The sequence below is a fragment of the Leptodactylus fuscus genome, chromosome 11 (assembly GCF_031893055.1).
Source record: "Leptodactylus fuscus isolate aLepFus1 chromosome 11, aLepFus1.hap2, whole genome shotgun sequence".
In the NCBI taxonomy this organism is placed as follows: Eukaryota; Metazoa; Chordata; class Amphibia; order Anura; family Leptodactylidae; genus Leptodactylus; species Leptodactylus fuscus.
Genome location: NC_134275.1, coordinates 61,721,079 through 61,739,557, shown reverse-complemented (window position 1 = coordinate 61,739,557; position 18,479 = coordinate 61,721,079). Strand labels below are relative to the sequence as shown.

General features: G+C 44.4%; 1 protein-coding gene across 1 annotated transcript in view; it reads right to left on the bottom strand.

The window, feature by feature from the left end:
* Window positions 1-17,987, bottom strand: part of CYSLTR1 (cysteinyl leukotriene receptor 1) — a 32,676-nt gene extending 14,689 nt beyond the window's left edge. Inside the window, exon 1 of the mRNA XM_075261063.1 lies at window positions 17,898-17,987. The gene's annotated coding sequence lies outside the window, so the exon portion shown is untranslated. The remainder of the gene's footprint in view (window positions 1-17,897) is intronic.
* Between the last annotated feature and the right edge of the window lie 492 nt (window positions 17,988-18,479).

Below are 18,479 nucleotides of genomic sequence, written 5' to 3'. Positions count from 1 at the left end.
TTAACCAAATTTTGAATGTTTTTTTCTTTTTTTTTAATGGTCAGATGTGACTTAAAAGTCTCTAGAAAATGCTACAAAGCCGTCCTAGAAAACCCTTGCCCATAGCAACAAATTGGTAAAAGAAAAATGTATGAAATAAAACAAAATAAAAAAAAATTATGCAAAAACATAAAAATGTCCAATAAAAAATTCTAATATTTTTACATAATTTTTTTTTCATGCGGTTTAAAAACACAGTAACAAAACCAAAGGAGGAGGCCTTACAGTCCACATTTGATAAGTAGGTTGTCAGATTTTTTCTGGCCGTAGACCAACCACTCAGCAAAGTATTTATTTCCTGTTACTTATATAGTGACAACATATTGCACTAGTATAGAGATTACCATCAGCTTATTATACTCCATGCCCATTAGGGATACAATCTAGTTTCTGTATCTCAAAGCCACATAGAAGGGTCAAATGTATAGGAAGACAATTAACCATTAGTATGTTTTTGAAGTGTTGGAGGAAACAGCGCAAACATGGAGAGACAATGTAAACATCATTTGGATGTTGGATGTTGTCCTTGTCTTGATTATAATCTAGACCCTACAAAGGAATAGTGCTGACCACTGGGAATAGTGCCAAACACTGGGCAAAGGGCAAAACACTGAGCAAAGTGCCAACCAATGGGCATAGTGCTGACCACTTGGCATATTGTCAACCAATGGGAATGATGCTGACCACTGAGCATAGTGCCGACCACTGGGCATAGTGTCAACCAATGGGAATGGTGCTGACCACTGGGAGTAGTGCAGACCACTGGGCATAGCGCTGACCACTGGACATAGTGTCAACCAATGGGAATGGTGCTGACCACTGGGAGTAGTGCTGACCACTGGGCATAGTGCTGACCACTGGGAATGGTGCCGACCACTGGGAATGGTGTCAAGCAATGGGAATGGTGCCGACCACTGGGCATAGTGCTGACCACTGGGCATAGTGTCAACCAATGGGAATGGTGCTGACCACTGGGCATAGTGCTGACCACTGGGCATAGTGCTGACCACTGGGAATGGTGCCGACCACTGGGAATGGTGTCAAGCAATGGGAATGGTGCCGACCACTGGGCATAGTGCTGACCACTGGGCATAGTGTCAACCAATGGGAATGGTGCTGACCACTGGGAGTAGTGCAGACCACTGGGCATAGCGCTGACCATTGGACATAGTGTCGACCACTGGGAAATAGTGCCAATGGCTGGGAGTAGTGCAGACTACTGGGCATAGTGCTGACCACTGGGAGTAGTGCAGACTACTGGGCATAGTGCTGACCACTGGGCATAGTGCCGACCACTGGGAGTAGTGCAGACTACTGGGCATAGTGCTGACCACTGGGCATAGTGCCGACCACTGGGAGTAGTGCAGACTACTGGGCATAGTGCTGACCACTGGGCATAGTGCCAACCACTGGGAGTAGTGCAGACTACTGGGCATAGTGCTGACCACTGGGCATAGTGCCGACCACTGGGGGTAGTGCAGACTACTGGTCATAGTGCTGACCACTGGGCATAGTGCCGACCACTGGGGCATCGTGTCAATGACTGGAAGTAGTGCAGACCACTAGGCATAGTGCTGACCACTGGGGCATAGTATCAATGACTGGGAGTAGTGCAGACCACTAGGCATAGTGTAGACCAGTGGGAATGGTGCTGACCACTAGGCATAGTGCTGACCACTGGGCATAGCGCCGACCACTGGGCATTGTACTGCTCAGACTTTTCTGCCAATAGAATGAAACATTGTATCCTCTCTTCTATGAATAGATAGGGCATGAGACCCACCCAACAGCCCCAGGACCTCTACAGAATTTACCTACTATCAGGGATCGCAGTGAAGTAGTGAATGTCATCTCCTTGGCTCTGTAGAACATGTAGAATCATTACACAAGACTGACTTGGCACAGTTCTATAGTCCTCATATTTCAATTGTGTTATGTTCCTTCTTTTAAGATACATTTAGATTATGGTACAAGTAGAGAACAATGTTGTAAGATTAGAGTACAACCCTACAGTAATAGGGGCCGTCACGTCATGACTTGCTCTCCACTAAATTTTTGGTAAGGGGCCATATATTTTGAAATTAGTATTTCGATGGACCCTTTGAGTGGGTTAAGCAGGAAATAAAGTTTACCAGTACAGACCCTACTGTGTAAAAGAAAAGACTGTCTAAGTTGTTAGAGTGCTCCTTTAATTTTTCAAGTGCATGATAGGAAATGAGAGCAGCGCAGAGACGGTTTACAATGGGCAACAAAGGCTGATTTACTTTTAGACAGTTTCATATATCTTCTCCAAAGTTTATAAAAAGACAGATTTACAAAAAAAAAAAAAAAAAGTGGACCTTGTTTTCGCCGCCTGACTTTGTCTTTTTGCTTCATTTATCACTCTGGTTCGCTATTAATAAATCAGGAGCAAAATAAGCTCAGTACAAAGTAATGTTTGACAACTTCCCAACTTCATGGTGGTCTTCTTCTGAAATGTTTGGCAAAGATAAATGATAGATGATAGATAGATAGGAGATAGATAGATAGAGAGAGAGAGAGAGAGAGAGAGAGAGAGAGAGAGAGAGAGAGAGATAGATAGATAGATAGATAGATAGATAGATAGATAGATAGGAGATAGATAGATAGATAGATAGATAGATAGATAGATAGATGATAGATAATAGATAGATAGATAGATAGATAGATAGATAGATAGGAGATAGATAGATAGATGATAGATGATAGATAGATAGATAGATAGATAGATAGATAGATAGATAGGAGATAGATAGATAGATAGATAGATGATAGATAGATAGATAGATAGATAGATAGATAGATAGATAGATAGATAGGAGATAGATAGATAGATAGATAGATAGATAGATGAGATAGATAGATAGATAGATAGATAGATAGATAGATAGATAGATAGATAGATAGGAGATAGATAGATAGATAGATAGATAGATAGATAGATAGATAGATAGATAGATGAGATAGATAGATAGATAGATAGATAGATAGATAGATAGATAGATAGATGAGATAGATAGATAGATAGATAGATAGATAGATAGATAGGAGATAGATAGATAGATAGATAGATAGATAGATAGATAGATAGGAGATAGATAGATAGATAGATAGATAGATAGATAGATGAGATAGATAGATAGATAGATAGATAGATAGATAGATAGATAGGAGATAGATAGATAGATAGATAGATAGATAGATAGATAGGTAGATAGATGAGATAGATAGATAGATAGATAGATAGATAGATAGATAGATAGATAGATAGATAGATGAGATAGATAGATAGATAGATAGATAGATAGATAGATAGGAGATAGATAGATAGATAGATAGATAGATAGGTAGATAGATGAGATAGATAGATAGATAGATAGATAGATAGATAGATAGATAGATAGATAGATAGGAGATAGATAGATGAGATAGATAGATAGATAGATAGATAGATAGATAGATAGATAGATAGATAGATAGATAGATAGATGAGATAGATAGATAGATAGATAGATAGATAGATAGATAGATAGGAGATAGATAGATAGATAGATAGATAGATAGATAGATAGATAGATGAGATAGATAGATAGATAGATAGATAGATAGATAGATAGATAGGAGATAGATAGATAGATAGATAGATAGATAGATTAGATAGATAGATAGATAGATAGATAGATAGATAGATAGATAGATAGATGAGATAGATAGATAGATAGATAGATAGATAGATAGATAGATAGATAGATAGATAGATGAGATAGATAGATAGATAGATAGATAGATAGGAGATAGATAGATAGATAGATAGATAGATAGATAGATGAGATAGATAGATAGATAGATAGATAGATAGATAGATAGATAGGAGATAGATAGATAGATAGATAGATAGATAGATAGATAGATAGATAGATAGATAGATAGATAGATAGGTAGATAGATGAGATAGATAGATAGATAGATAGATAGATAGATAGATAGATAGGAGATAGATAGATAGATAGATAGATGAGATAGATAGATAGATAGATAGATAGATAGATAGATAGATAGGAGATAGATAGATAGATAGATAGATAGATAGATAGATAGATAGATAGATAGATAGATGAGATATATAGATAGATAGATAGATAGATAGATAGATAGATAGATAGATAGATAGATAGATAGGAGATAGATAGATAGATAGATAGATAGATAGATAGATAGATAGATTAGATAGGTAGATAGATGAGATAGATAGATAGATAGATAGATAGATAGATAGATAGATAGGAGATAGATAGATAGATAGATAGATAGATAGATAGATAGATAGATAGATAGATAGTAGAGATGAGCGAACAGTGTTCTATCGAACTCATGTTCGATCGGATATTAGGCTGTTCGGCATGTTCGAATCGAATCGAACACCGCGTGGTAAAGTGCGCCATTACTCGATTCCCCTCCCACCTTCCCTGGCGCCTTTTTTGCTCCAATAACAGCGCAGGGTAGGTGGGACAGGAACTACGACACCGGTGACGTTGAAAAAAGTAGGCAAAACCCATTGGCTGCCGAAAACATGTGACCTCTAATTTAAAAGAACAGCGACGCCCAGCTTCGCGTCATTCTGAGCTTGCAATTCACCGAGGACGGAGGTTTCCGTCCAGTTAGCTAGGGCTTAGATTCTGGGTAGGCAGGGACAGGCTAGGATAGGAAGGAGAAGACAACCAACAGTTCTTATAAGAGCTAAATTCCAGGGAGAAGCTTGTCAGTGTAACGTGGCACTGACGGGCTCAATCGCCGCAACCCAGCTTTCCCAGGATCCTGAATGGAATACACTGTCAGTGTATTCCCGTATACCCGATATATACCCCCGATACCCGTTCCAACGGTGTGCCCCCCCACCTTCACCCCAGAAATACCCTGCAAGTCCCCTAGCAATAGAATTGGGGCTATATACACCCACAATTTTTACTACTGGTATACAGTGCCATTGTCTGACTGGGAATTCAAAGAATATATTGGGAATACAAATACCCTCATTTCTTGCTACTGCCATATAGTGCCAGTGTCTGACTGGGAATTCAAAGAATATATTGGGGTTACGTGCACCCACAATTTTTACTACTGGTATACAGTGCCATTGTCTGACTGGGAATTCAAAGAATATATTGGGGTTATAAATACCCTCATTTCTTGCTACTGCCATATAGTGCCAGTTTCTGACTGGTAATTCAAAGAATATATTGGGGTTACGTGCACCCACAATTTTTACTACTGGTATACAGTGCCATTGTCTGACTGGGAATTCAAAGAGTATATTGGGAATACAAATACCCTCATTTCTTGCTACTGCCATATAGTGCCAGTTTCTGACTGGGAATTCAAAGAATATATTGGGGTTACGTGCACCCACAATTTTTACTACTGGTATACAGTGCCATTGTCTGACTGGGAATTCAAAGAATATATTGGGGTTACGTGCACCCACAATTTTTACTACTGGTATACAGTGCCATTGTCTGACTGGGAATTCAAAGAGTATATTGGGAATACAAATACCCTCATTTCTTGCTACTGCCATATAGTGCCAGTGTCTGACTGGTAATTCAAAGAATATATTGGGGTTACGTGCACCCACAATTTTTACTACTGGTATACAGTGCCATTGTCTGACTGGGAATTCAAAGAATATATTGGGGTTATAAATACCCTCATTTCTTGCTACTGCCATATAGTGCCAGTTTCTGACTGGGAATTCAAAGAATATATTGGGGTTACGTGCACCCACAATTTTTACTACTGGTATACAGTGCCATTGTCTGACTGGGAATTCAAAGAGTATATTGGGAATACAAATACCCTCATTTCTTGCTACTGCCATATAGTGCCAGTTTCTGACTGGGAATTCAAAGAATATATTGGGGTTACGTGCACCCACAATTTTTACTACTGGTATACAGTGCCATTGTCTGACTGGGAATTCAAAGAGTATATTGGGAATACAAATACCCTCATTTCTTGCTACTGCCATATAGTGCCAGTTTCTGACTGGGAATTCAAAGAATATATTGGGGTTACGTGCACCCACAATTTTTACTACTGGTATACAGTGCCATTGTCTGACTGGGAATTCAAAGAATATATTGGGAATACAAATACCCTCATTTCTTGCTACTGCCATATAGTGCCAGTTTCTGACTGGTAATTCAAAGAATATATTGGGGTTACGTGCACCCACAATTTTTACTACTGGTATACAGTGCCATTGTCTGACTGGGAATTCAAAGAATATATTGGGGTTATAAATACCCTCATTTCTTGCTACTGCCATATAGTGCCAGTTTCTGACTGGTAATTCAAAGAATATATTGGGGTTACGTGCACCCACAATTTTTACTACTGGTATACAGTGCCATTGTCTGACTGGGAATTCAAAGAGTATATTGGGAATACAAATACCCTCATTTCTTGCTACTGCCATATAGTGCCAGTTTCTGACTGGGAATTCAAAGAATATATTGGGGTTACGTGCACCCACAATTTTTACTACTGGTATACAGTGCCATTGTCTGACTGGGAATTCAAAGAATATATTGGGGTTATAAATACCCTCATTTCTTGCTACTGCCATATAGTGCCAGTTTCTGACTGGTAATTCAAAGAATATATTGGGGTTACGTGCACCCACAATTTTTACTACTGGTATACAGTGCCATTGTCTGACTGGGAATTCAAAGAGTATATTGGGAATACAAATACCCTCATTTCTTGCTACTGCCATATAGTGCCAGTTTCTGACTGGGAATTCAAAGAATATATTGGGGTTACGTGCACCCACAATTTTTACTACTGGTATACAGTGCCATTGTCTGACTGGGAATTCAAAGAATATATTGGGGTTACGTGCACCCACAATTTTTACTACTGGTATACAGTGCCATTGTCTGACTGGGAATTCAAAGAGTATATTGGGAATACAAATACCCTCATTTCTTGCTACTGCCATATAGTGCCAGTGTCTGACTGGTAATTGAAAGAATATATTGGGGTTACGTGCACCCACAATTTTTACTACTGGTATACAGTGCCATTGTCTGACTGGGAATTCAAAGAGTATATTGGGAATACAAATACCCTCATTTCTTGCTACTGCCATATAGTGCCAGTTTCTGACTGGTAATTCAAAGAATATATTGGGGTTACGTGCACCCACAATTTTTACTACTGGTATACAGTGCCATTGTCTGACTGGGAATTCAAAGAGTATATTGGGAATACAAATACCCTCATTTCTTGCTACTGCCATATAGTGCCAGTTTCTGACTGGGAATTCAAAGAATATATTGGGGTTACGTGCACCCACAATTTTTACTACTGGTATACAGTGCCATTGTCTGACTGGGAATTCAAAGAATATATTGGGGTTACGTGCACCCACAATTTTTACTACTGGTATACAGTGCCATTGTCTGACTGGGAATTCAAAGAGTATATTGGGAATACAAATACCCTCATTTCTTGCTACTGCCATATAGTGCCAGTGTCTGACTGGTAATTGAAAGAATATATTGGGGTTACGTGCACCCACAATTTTTACTACTGGTATACAGTGCCATTGTCTGACTGGGAATTCAAAGAGTATATTGGGAATACAAATACCCTCATTTCTTGCTACTGCCATATAGTGCCAGTTTCTGACTGGGAATTCAAAGAATATATTGGGGTTACGTGCACCCACAATTTTTACTACTGGTATACAGTGCCATTGTCTGACTGGGAATTCAAAGAATATATTGGGGTTATAAATACCCTCATTTCTTGCTACTGCCATATAGTGCCAGTTTCTGACTGGTAATTCAAAGAATATATTGGGGTTACGTGCACCCACAATTTTTACTACTGGTATACAGTGCCATTGTCTGACTGGGAATTCAAAGAGTATATTGGGAATACAAATACCCTCATTTCTTGCTACTGCCATATAGTGCCAGTTTCTGACTGGGAATTCAAAGAATATATTGGGGTTACGTGCACCCACAATTTTTACTACTGGTATACAGTGCCATTGTCTGACTGGGAATTCAAAGAGTATATTGGGAATACAAATACCCTCATTTCTTGCTACTGCCATATAGTGCCAGTTTCTGACTGGTAATTCAAAGAATATATTGGGGTTACGTGCACCCACAATTTTTACTACTGGTATACAGTGCCATTGTCTGACTGGGAATTCAAAGAGTATATTGGGAATACAAATACCCTCATTTCTTGCTACTGCCATATAGTGCCAGTTTCTGACTGGGAATTCAAAGAATATATTGGGGTTACGTGCACCCACAATTTTTACTACTGGTATACAGTGCCATTGTCTGACTGGGAATTCAAAGAATATATTGGGGTTACGTGCACCCACAATTTTTACTACTGGTGTACAGTGCCAATTTCTAACTAGGAATTCAAAATGCGCAAGGCTCCCGGAAAGGGACGTGGACGAGGCCGTGGGCGAGGTCGGGGGAATGGTTCTGGGGAGCAAGGTAGCAGTGAAGCCACAGGGCGTCCCGTGCCTACTCCTGTGGGGCAGCAAGCATTGCGCCACTCCACAGTGCCAGGGTTGCTTGCCACATTAACTAAACTGCAGGGTACAAACCTTAGTAGGCCCGAGAACCAGGAACAGGTCTTGCAATGGCTGTCAGAGAACGCTTACAGCACATTGTCCAGCAGCCAGTCAGACTCTGCCTCCTCTCCTCCTATTACCCAACAGTCTTGTCTTCCTTCCTCCCAAAATTCCGAAGCTTTACAGAACAATAACCCAAACTGTCCCTGCTCCCCAGAGCTGTTCTCCGCTCCTTTCATTGTCCCTCAACCTGCCTCTCCACGTCACGATTCCACGAACCTAACAGAGGAGCATCTGTGTCCAGATGCTCAAACACTAGAGTCTCCTCCATCTCCGTTCGATTTGGTGGTGGATGACCAGCAACCCACCCTCATCGACGATGATGTGACGCAGTTGCCGTCAGGGCATCCAGTTGACCGGCGCATTGTGCGGGAGGAGGAGATGAGACAGGAGTTGGAAGAGGAAGTGGTGGATGATGAGGACACTGACCCGACCTGGACAGGGGGGATGTCAAGCGGGGAAAGTAGTGTGGATGTTGAGGCAGGTGCAGCACCAAAAAGGGTAGCTAGAGGCAGAGGCAGAGGTCAGCAGCTTAGGCGAAGCCAGGCCACACCCGGAATCTCCCAAGATGTTCCAGTTCGTACCCAGCCCCGAAAAACTCCCACCTCGAGGGCACGTTTCTCGAAGGTGTGGAGTTTTTTCAAGGAATGCGCCGAGGACAGATATAGTGTTGTCTGCACAATTTGCCTCTCGAAATTGATTAGGGGCTCTGAGAAGAGCAACCTGTCCACCACTTCAATGCGCCGTCATTTGGAATCCAAGCACTGGAATCAGTGGCAGGCAGCAACGGCAGGACAAAGGCCGCCTGCCGTTCACGCCACTGCCACTGCCTCTGCCACTGCCTCTGCCACTGCCACTGCTGACTGTGCTGGCGATGCACTCCAGAGGACGAGCCAGGACACCACTTCATCTGCCTCCGCCACTTTGTTGACTTCTACCTCATCCTCCCCTGGTCCTGTCTTATCTCCTTCTCCTGCACCATCAAAGGCACCATCAGGCGTTTCTTTACAACAACCCACCATCTCTCAGACATTGGAGCGGCGGCAGAAATACACTGCTAACCACCCACACGCGCAAGCCTTGAACGCCAACATCGCTAAACTGCTGGCCCAGGAGATGTTGGCGTTCCGGCTTGTTGAAACTCCCGCCTTCCTGGACCTGATGGCAACTGCGGCACCTCGCTATGCCGTCCCTAGCCGTCACTACTTCTCCCGGTGTGCCGTCCCCGCCTTGCACCAGCACGTGTCACTCAACATCAGGCGGGCCCTTAGTTCCGCGCTTTGCACAAAGGTCCACTTGACCACCGACGCGTGGACAAGTGCATGCGGACAGGGACGCTACATTTCACTGACGGCACACTGGGTGAATGTAGTTGAGGCTGGGACTGCTTCCCAAACTGGCCCGGTGTACCTCGTCTACCCGCCTAACATTCCTGGCAGGGACACGAGAAGAACACCCCCCTCCTCCTCCTCCTCTACCGCCTCCTCCTCCGCCACCGCCTCCTCCTCCGCCACCGCCTCCTCCTCCGCTGTTAGATTGACCCCAGCTACGAGTTGGAAACGTTGCAGCACTGGCGTTGGTAGACGTCAGCAGGCTGTGCTGAAGCTGATCAGCTTGGGGGACAGACAGCACACTGCCTCCGAGGTGAGGGATGCCCTCCTCGATGAGACGGCAATATGGTTTGAGCCGCTGCACCTGGGCCCAGGCATGGTCGTTTGTGATAACGGCCGGAACCTGGTAGCAGCTCTGGAGCTTGCCGGACTCCAACATGTTCCATGCCTGGCCCACGTCTTCAACCTAGTGGTGCAACGTTTCCTAAAGAGCTACCCCAATGTTCCAGAGCTACTGGTGAAAGTGCGGCGCATGTGCGCCCACTTTCGCAAGTCGACAGTAGCCGCTGCTAGCTTAAAATCTCTCCAGCAACGCCTGCATGTGCCACAACACCGGCTTTTGTGCGACGTCCCCACACGCTGGAACTCAACGTTTCAGATGTTGAATAGAGTGGTTGAGCAGCAGAGACCTTTGATGGAATACCAGCTACAAAACCCTAGGGTGCCACAAAGTCAGCTGCCTCAGTTTCACATCCATGAGTGGCCATGGATGAGAGACCTTTGTGACATCCTACGGGTCTTTGAGGAGTCCACAAGGAGGGTGAGCTCTGAGGATGCGATGGTGAGCCTTACAATCCCGCTCTTGTGTGTTCTGAGAGAATCCCTGATTGACATCAGGGATAACTCAGATCACACAGAGGAGTTAGGGATAGCATCCGATCCGTCACAGCTGGAGAGTAGGTCCACACATCTGTCCGCTTCACTGCGTTTAATGGAGGAGGAGGAGGAGGAGGAGGAGGAGGAAGAAGAGTTGTCCGATGATGTGATGGTGATACAGGAGGCTTCCGGGCAACTTCGAATCGTCCCATTGTTGCAGCGCGGATGGGTAGACATGGAGGATGAGGAGGAAATGGAGATTGAACTTTCCGGTGGGGCCAGAGGAGTCATGCCAACTAACACTGTGGCAGACATGGCTGAGTTCATGTTGGGGTGCTTTACAACCGACAAGCGTATTGTCAAAATCATGGAGGACAACCAGTACTGGATCTTTGCTATCCTTGACCCCCGGTATAAAAACAACATCTCGTCTTTTATTCCGGTAGAGGGGAGGGCCAATCGCATCAATGCTTGCCACAGGCAATTGGTGCAGAATATGATGGAGATGTTTCCAGCATGTGACGTTGGCGGCAGGGAGGGCAGTTCCTCCAGTAGGCAACCAAGTTCTCACCGGTCCACACAAACGAGGGGCACACTGTCTAAGGTCTGGGACACCTTGATGGCACCCCCTCGCCAAAGTGCCGCCACGGAGGGTCCTAGTGTCACCAGGCGTGAGAAGTATAGGCGCATGTTGCGGGAATACCTTTCCGACCACAGCCCTGTCCTCTCCGACCCCTCTGCGCCCTACACGTATTGGGTGTCGAAGTTGGACCTGTGGCTTGAACTTGCCCTATATGCCTTGGAGGTGCTGTCCTGTCCTGCCGCCAGCGTCCTATCTGAGAGGGTGTTCAGTGCAGCCGGTGGCATCATCACTGACAAGCGCACCCGTCTGTCAGCTGAGAGTGCCGACCGGCTCACTTTGATAAAAATGAACCACCACTGGGTAGAGCCGTCATTTTTGTGCCCACCTGTGTAAAGCACCCCAACATGAAACTCCATGTCTGTACTCAACCTCTCCAATTCCTCCGCATCCTCATACTCATCCACCATAAGCGTTGCACAATTCTGCTAATACTAGGCTCCCTCCACCCTGATTTCCCCCAACTCTTCTGGTTAGAGGCTCCCTCCACCCTGATTTCCACCAACTCTGCTGGTTAGAGGCTCCCTCCACCATGAATTTGCCCAAACTGGGCTGTTTAGAGGCTCCCTCCACCATGAATTTGCCCAAACTGGGCTGTTTAGAGGCTCCCTCCACCATGAATTGGTCCAAACTGGGTTTTTTAGAGGCTCCCTCCACCATGAATTGGTCCAAACTGGGCTGGTTAGAGGCTCCCTCCACCATGAATTTGCCCAAACTGGGCTGTTTAGAGGCTCCCTCCACCATGAATTGATCCAAACTGGGCTGGTTAGAGGCTCCCTCCACCATTAATTGGTCCAAACTGGGCTGGTTAGAGGCTCCCTCCACCATGAATTGGTCCAAACTGGGTTTTTTAGAGGCTCCCTCCACCATGAATTGGTCCAAACTTGGCTGTTTAGAGGCTCCCTCCACCATGAATTGGTCCAAACTGGGCTGGTTAGAGGCTCCCTCCACCATTAATTGGTCCAAACTGGGCTGGTTAGAGGCTCCCTCCACCATGAATTTGCCCAAACTGGGCTGTTTAGAGGCTCCCTCCACCATGAATTTGCCCAAACTGGGCTGTTTAGAGGCTCCCTCCACCATGAATTGGTCCAAACTGGGTTTTTTAGAGGCTCCCTCCACCATGAATTGGTCCAAACTGGGCTGGTTAGAGGCTCCCTCCACCATTAATTGGTCCAAACTGGGGTGGTTAGAGGCTCCCTCCACCATTAATTGGTCCAAACTGGGCTGGTTAGAGGCTCCCTCCACCATTAATTGGTCCAAACTGGGCTGGTTAGAGGCTCCCTCCACCATTAATTGGTCCAAACTGGGCTGTTTAGAGGCTCCCTCCACCATTAATTGGTCCAAACTGGGCTGGTTAGAGGCTCCCTCCACCATGAATTTGCCCAAACTGGGCTGTTTAGAGGCTCCCTCCACCATGAATTGGTCCAAACTGGGTTTTTTAGAGGCTCCCTCCACCATGAATTTGCCCAAACTGGGCTGGTTAGAGGCTCCCTCCACCATGAATTGGTCCAAGCTGGGTTTTTTAGAGGCTCCCTCCACCATGAATTTGCCCAAACTGGGCTGGTTAGAGGCTCCCTCCACCATGAATTGGTCCAAACTGGGCTGGTTAGAGGCTCCCTCCACCATGAATTTGCCCAAACTGGGCTGTTTAGAGGCTCCCTCCACCATTAATTGGTCCAAACTGGGCTGGTTAGAGGCTTCCTCCACCATGAATTTGCCCAAACTGGGCTGTTTAGAGGCTCCCTCCACCATGAATTGGTCCAAACTGGGTTTTTTAGAGGCTCCCTCCACCATGAATTGGTCCAAACTGGGTTTTTTAGAGGCTCCCTCCACCATGAATTGGTCCAAACTGGGCTGGTTAGAGGCTCCCTCCACCATGAATTTCCCAAAACTTGGCTGTTTAGAGGCTCCCTCCACCATGAATTGGTCCAAACTGGGCTGGTTAGAGGCTCCCTCCACCATGAATTTCCCAAAACTTGGCTGTTTAGAGGCTCCCTCCACCATGAATTGGTCCAAACTGGGCTGGTTAGAGGCTCCCTCCACCATTAATTGGTCCAAACTGGGCTGGTTAGAGGCTCCCTCCACCATGAATTGGTCCAAACTGGGTTTTTTAGAGGCTCCCTCCACCATGAATTTGCCCAAACTGGGCTGTTTAGAGGCTCCCTCCACCATGAATTGGTCCAAACTGGGCTGGTTAGAGGCTCCCTCCACCATGAATTGGTCCAAACTGGGTTGGTTAGAGGCTCCCTCCACCATTAATTGGTCCAAACTGGGCTGGTTAGAGGCTCCCTCCACCATGAATTGGTCCAAACTGGGTTTTTTAGAGGCTCCCTCCACCATGAATTTGCCCAAACTGGGCTGTTTAGAGGCTCCCTCCACCATGAATTGGTCCAAACTGGGCTGGTTAGAGGCTCCCTCCACCATTAATTGGTCCAAACTGGGCTGGTTAGAGGCTCCCTCCACCATGAATTGGTCCAAACTGGGCTGGTTAGAGGCTCCCTCCACCATGAATTTGCCCAAACTGGGCTGTTTAGAGGCTCCCTCCACCATTAATTGGTCCAAACTGGGCTGGTTAGAGGCTCCCTCCACCATGAATTGGTCCAAACTGGGTTTTTTAGAGGCTCCCTCCACCATGAATTGGTCCAAACTGGGCTGGTTAGAGGCTCCCTCCACCATGAATTTCCCAAAACTTGGCTGTTTAGAGGCTCCCTCCACCATGAATTGGTCCAAACTGGGCTGGTTAGAGGCTCCCTCCACCATGAATTTCCCAAAACTTGGCTGTTTAGAGGCTCCCTCCACCATGAATTGGTCCAAACTGGGCTGGTTAGAGGCTCCCTCCACCATTAATTGGTCCAAACTGGGCTGGTTAGAGGCTCCCTCCACCATGAATTGGTCCAAACTGGGTTTTTTAGAGGCTCCCTCCACCATGAATTTGCCCAAACTGGGCTGTTTAGAGGCTCCCTCCACCATGAATTGGTCCAAACTGGGCTGGTTAGAGGCTCCCTCCACCATTAATTGGTCCAAACTGGGCTGGTTAGAGGCTCCCTCCACCATTAATTGGTCCAAACTGGGCTGGTTAGAGGCTCCCTCCACCATGAATTTGCCCAAACTGGGCTGGTTAGAGGCTCCCTCCACCATGAATTGGTCCAAACTGGGTTTTTTAGAGGCTCCCTCCACCATGAATTTGCCCAAACTGGGCTGGTTAGAGGCTCCCTCCACCATGAATTGGTCCAAACTGGGGTTTTTAGAGGCTCCCTCCACCATGAATTTGCCCAAACTGGGGTGTTTAGAGGCTCCCTCCACCATGAATTTGCCCAAACTCTGCTGGTTAGAGGCTCAATCCACCCTGATTTTCAAAACAAATGTTGGTGCCAACCTCAACTTACTACAAGGGCCAAATTCACTGCTGGTGACAAGCTCTCCTCACTGCAAGTGCCAAATACACATGTTTCAAGGTGTTTTCCTACTGTCAGAGAGGTGGTATTGAGTGTGTAAAGTGTGTAGTTGTTAGGCTGTGATGTTGGGGTAATAGAGGGTCTTTGGTGTGTTAGATGCCCCCAGACATGCTTCCCCTGCTGTCCCAGTGTCATTCCAGAGGTGTTGGCATCATTTCCTGGGGTGTCATAGTGGACTTGGTGACCCTCCAGACACGGATTTGGGTTTCCCCCTTAACGAGTATCTGTTCCCCATAGACTATAATGGGGTTCGAAACCCGTTCGAACACACGAACATTGAGCGGCTGTTCGAATCGAATTTCGAACCTCGAACATTTTAGTGTTCGCTCATCTCTAATAGATAGGAGATAGATAGATAGATAGATAGATAGATAGATAGCTTCTTTCAAGTAATGACCCATTCAATTAACTGTATTTTGTGGGTCCGTAACTGTCCAGAATTGTGTATTTGCAATTACGGACAGTTAGAAACACATTCATTGCATTGGGGCTGTGCATACGTCCAGGTTTTTTGTGGTCTGGCGATTGAGACAAAAAAAAATAGGTCATGTTATTATACGGCCAGCGTTTGCACATCTGCAAATGCAACCTGCAAACATGGCTATTGTGTGAATGGCCAAATGTTATGTTGGTGTGTCTATAGGGAAATATATAATTCACGACATACAATGGGTTTGGTTATATGTTGGCTTTTTTGGGTCTGTGTCATTAAAAAAAACAATAGACCACATTTTGGACGCGGTATTTTTACTGGCATTTGATAGACTTCTGGTTATAAAAGCCAGGAAAAAATGCATTGACAAAATGTCACCACATAAAGATAAATTGTTACGGAGGTGTCAGAGGATTGATATACACTAGTTACTGGTTGAATAAAACAAAGTAAAAAGTACCAAAAAATTGGTTAAAATATTGGTATTTTGCCATCGTGCCTCATTAAAAAAAAAAAGAGGTATTTTGGTTTTGACAAAAAACGTTATTAAGAGTTTTGCCTTTCATTGTCAATCATTGTCAGAGCCTTCATTTTTCTCTTTTAGAGGCTAAATAATGGTCATTGTCACTGGTAGTAAGAGCTGCACGGCTTGTTACAGTTACAGGTATCAGAGTCATGTCAGTGGAGCTTGTGTAAGGGTCACATAACCAGGACAGGTTTTTACCACCACAGTTTTCCAACTCTGTGGTGGTGTTTTTTGTAATATTTGTGACAAAATTGAGTGAAAACCATTGATAAATAGGTTCAAGAGTGAGTAGTCAGATAGATTTAGACCTGACAATGAACAATGAGGGATTCTATTATATGACAGCAAGCAGAGATCTTTACACATCATAGTGAAGTGACCAAGTAATCATAATATACAAAGAACTAATATGCAGAAAGGCCACAAGCATCAGTTGGTTGCCCATAACTATCTGTCATCCATCATCCATCATGCATCCATCCATCATCCATCCATCATCCATTCATCATCCATCCATCATCCATCCATCATCCATCATCCATCCATCATCCGTCCATCATCCATCCATCATCCATCATCCATCATGCATCCATCCATCATCCATCCATCATCCATCCATCATCCATCCATCATCCATCCATCATCCATCCATCATCCATCCATCATCCATCCATCATCCATCCATCATCCATCCATCCATCATCCATCCATCATCCATCCATCATCCATCCATCATCCATCCATCATCCATCCATCATCCATCATCCATCCATCCATCCATCCATCATCCATTCATCAATCAATCAATCAATCAATCAATCATCCATCTATCAATTATCTATCTATCTATCTATCTATCTATCTATCTACTGTCCATCAATCATCCCTCTGTCCGATCATCTAACCTGTTATGTATAATCTATCCAATTTATTAACTAAATTTGGGATTGGACCCAAAAGAAGAACATTTTATAAAAGACAGACACTAGAATCAAAGAACTATCCAGACTGTGACATAAATAAAAGGATTTGGAGGAGATGCAGCCACCATCTTCTTGAAGCTGACAGCTCACTGCATCATGATAACTCATATCAAGCCATCAAAACCAATAGAAAAAAGTAGTCACAATGCTCAGCACCGGATTACTTAGACTAAGTTCACATTCATTGGCGATTCCTCCACAAAAACTGCTAGAAGTGAAACAGAGAAAAGTCCTGGACAGAGGACCCCATTATATATGCCGCGGGTAACTGTTTTTTTTTTTAGTGGTGCGGCTCTTGGTCGTTCGGATCCCCCTGTGGACCCCAACGACGGAGAGCGATGTGCAGACATGAATTTAGCCTAAAGTGTTAAACTTGGCTAAGTACTGATGTAGCAAAGCTTAACTTGACTCCTAGTGCGGTAACTATGTTACAACAGCATGTGTTATCTTGATTTGATCATTCGTTTTTTTAATCACGTTGCAGCAAGTTAACAATGTCAATTACACTTTACTACATCTGTAAGAGCCACTAATATTCTAAGTGATAGCAGTAATGTATCCATTATGTATACATTACACTCTATTTCGGATGGATTCAGAGTCCTTGCAATTCCATTAGACAATTTTTTTTCTATTCTATTTGTTTCAATTCTTTTGGGGATTATGAACATTGACAGAATATATTAAAATACTGAATGTTATTTATGCACGGGCCACCATCCTGCCCACATGAACCAAGAGCATACAGATCAGAAACCCCCTGCCACAGTCCCCGGTCCTGCTATTAGGACAAACAGTCACTGTACAGGAGGGATACAGAAATATCAGTAATACCATATTATAGATAATGCATTTTAACCCCTTCTGCTTCTAACATTTTACAAGCACACATAAAATCGCACGTAGACTAAATATCTCCTTGACTTACCCAGTAAATTCTTGCAGACTGCAGGTCTCAGTTTGGTCAGAGATTACCACACGCCGAAGAGGAGAAGTGGAAGTTACACAAAGAATCCACATCTGTGCTTGGCCAGAGGCGAATGATGTGAGCTGCAAGGGCTGGAGACTAAATATTGTGCCTGCCTGGACCTCCCCACTACACACGCCCAGATTATCAGTGGCTGTAGCACACAGAAGTGCAGTAATCTGGAGTGCTCTTAAAGGAACAGTAACATCTATATAGACGCAACAGCCAATGATAATCAGATTTTTTTTTAGTATTTTGTCATACAAGTTTTTTGTCCTTCATGGAAAATTTTTCTGCTTCTTATGTAGAGATGAGCGAGTAGTACTCGATCGAGTAGGTATTCGATCGAATACTACGGTATTCGAAATACTCGTACTCAATCGAGTACCACTCGCTGTTCGAATGGAAAAGTTTGATGCAGAACCAGCATTGATTGGCCGAATGCTATACAGTCGGCCAATCAACGCTGGTTCTTCTCTTACCTTTAGAAGTCTTCTCCGTGCAGCTTCCCCGCGGCGTCTTCCGACTCTTCATTCACTCTGC